The sequence below is a fragment of the Tenrec ecaudatus genome, chromosome X, assembly GCF_050624435.1.
Source record: "Tenrec ecaudatus isolate mTenEca1 chromosome X, mTenEca1.hap1, whole genome shotgun sequence".
NCBI lineage: Eukaryota > Metazoa > Chordata > Mammalia > Afrosoricida > Tenrecidae > Tenrec > Tenrec ecaudatus.
This window is the reverse complement of record NC_134548.1, coordinates 112,520,249-112,523,036: the sequence shown is the minus strand read 5'-3', so window position 1 is coordinate 112,523,036 and position 2,788 is coordinate 112,520,249.

Sequence of the window (2,788 nt, the reverse complement as noted above, 5' to 3'; positions counted from 1 at the left end):
ATCAGACATATGGGCTAATATTGGACTTGTGGACTTGGACTGGACTGGGTTGGAATGCTCTTGTATATAAATCTCTTTCTTATACACATGTGTGTCCATGGATTTGTTTCTCTAGTCTACGCAGACTAACACAATATACAAATAAGAATGGATTTTGAACTCACACACAACTCTAAGCTCTAACCTAAGAACAATCACTTATAATGATGCAGCTCCATGCAGTGCTTACTCTCATGAAGGGATCACTGAAGATAAAGGTGCGATAGCAGTGTGATAAAGAAATCCGATGGTGCCTGCCTATCAGAAAGAATAGCATCTTGGGTCTTATAGTCTTCTCTTAAAGCAAACAGCCACTTGAGTGAGGTGATATCTAAGCCCACAAGAAAGAAACACATTGGCCAGTGTGATCCAAGGATTGTAAATAATAAAATCCAAAATCAAAGATGAGTCAGTCAGGGTGCATTATAGCACCAATGAAACATACAACTTTCCTCTAGCTCTTTGGTGCTTCCTTTATCCCATTATCATGACCTCAATTCTACCTTACAAATCAGATTAGACCAGAGCAGGCACACTGCTACAGATAAGAGCCTGCTGCAACACAGGGAATCCAGGATAGATAAACCCCTCAGTGCCAACAAGGAAAGTAGAGATACCAGGAGGATTAGGAGAGCGTGGGAGTAGAAAGTGAGAACTGATCACAAGGATCAATCTAGAACCCCCTCTGAGGGCGACAAATATTGGAAAAGTGGGTAAGGGTCGACAGAGGATGATGTAAGATATGGAAAAAATAATCTATAATTTATCAAGGGTTCGTGAGGTAGGGTAGATGAGGTAGGTAGGGGGAAGAAATGGGGAGCTGATATTGGGCTCAAGTGGGAAGAGAATGCTTTGAAAATGATGATGGCAGCATATGTGCAAATGTGCTTGACACAGTGGATGAATGTATGGATTGTGATAAGAGATGTAAGAGCCCCGACAAAGTATTTAAAATAAAATAAATAAATGTCATTAGGAAAAAAAGAAAGGTAATAAAGCACTTTAAACAGATTTTCAAAAAAAAACACACAAAAAAATCAGATTTTCATTAACTGTGTCTTCCTGTTTGATGGTAGCAGTCACTATGTTTCTAAAATGAAAGCATTTGCATAATCTAAACACAACTAAGAATTAATGAGTTATTCTTATTCATTAAATATTATGGAAATGGCATCTTTGGATCAAAATTTTTTTTAAAAATCCAAGATCAGAAAAGGGAAATGTATTAGAGCTTAAATTCTGAGTACCTAGTTTGCAGAAGGCAATGGATGACAGTAAAATCCCAAAATCCACTTGCAGATACCTCATGGAGATTAAGCCTCCATTAAATAGCCTTAGAACTCTGACCAGGGATATAAAACGCCCTGCCCACAGACACAGTATATCAGAAAGTGAATTATTACAGGTATAGTTAGGTTAAAACAAATTTAACAGCATTTGTTTCCCCTCTAACTCATTCTTAATTTGTTCTATTTTTGGTTGTTTTCTGCTTTCTTTTAGGTTGAAAATAGTAACCAATGTCACTGAACAAGATGCATAAAAATTGTTAAATGAAAATCTAATCTGCATTATAAATTTTCACTGAAAACACAATAAAATTTTATTTAGAAAACACGTAATGGAAATCAACCTTGAAACTATTCTACACAGACTGTGAAGATGAAGTGTTTCAGTTTGAAGATAAATTAGAGTAAATTGGATGCTTAAGGCTAAATCACAGCTTTACTGTCATATACTATTTAAAACTATCCATAATTAACTTTATAAAACATGAAATTTCTAATCATTGAATGTCCAAAGTTATAGTGGTTAGGAGGGTCACATTTTGAGATAGAAAGACCACTGGTTGCATGCTAGATGCAATATTTTCCAAAATTATCTGATCATAAACTAAAAAAAAAAGCAATCTAATTGCCTTTGAGTCCTTGCTGACTCATAGTGACCCCTTGTGAGTTTCTGAGACTGGAATTGTTTATGGAAGGAGAAAGCCCAGTCTTTCTCTCTTGGAGCTGCTTGTGGTGGTTTCAAACTTCCACCCATGCAGATAGCACTCCAAAGTGTAACTGTAACGCCACCAGGGCTCCTCTGTATCTGATCATAGCAATTCCTTAATGGGAGCTGTGTGTGCGTGTGCATGTGTGTTGGGATATTCTTAAAATTCAGATTCCTAGGCCTCATTACTTGAGGAGACTGAAACCTCTGAATGACGGTATTAGTGGAGAATATTAAATATACCATGGACCACCAGAGAAACAAACAAATCTCTTTTGTAAGTACAGCCAGAATGCATCTTAGCAGTGAGAAAAGGGAAAATTCATCTCACATACAAGGGACATGTTAAAAAGATGGACCAGTCTTTGATGGACATCATGCTCGGAAAAGAGTAGGGTCAGCCAAAGAAGGAAAAACTTCAATGAGATAGATAAGCACAATGGCTGCAAAAAATGGGCCCATGCATAGCAGCAATTGTAAGGAAGAAGTGGGACTGGGCAATGTCTCTTTAGCTTGTTCAGAGGGTCAGTTTGAGTTGGAACTGATTCATAAGTTTGGAGGGAAATGGAAGTTGGAATGTTTTATCTGTATTATTTTCTCTATTCTCTCTCTCTCTCTCTCTCTCTCTCTCTCTCTCTCTCTCTCTCACACACACACACCACACACACACACACACACACACACACCTCACTTCCATCACGCCTCTGACTCATGACAATGCTATAGGGCAAGATAGAAGTGTCCCTGTGGGTTTTGG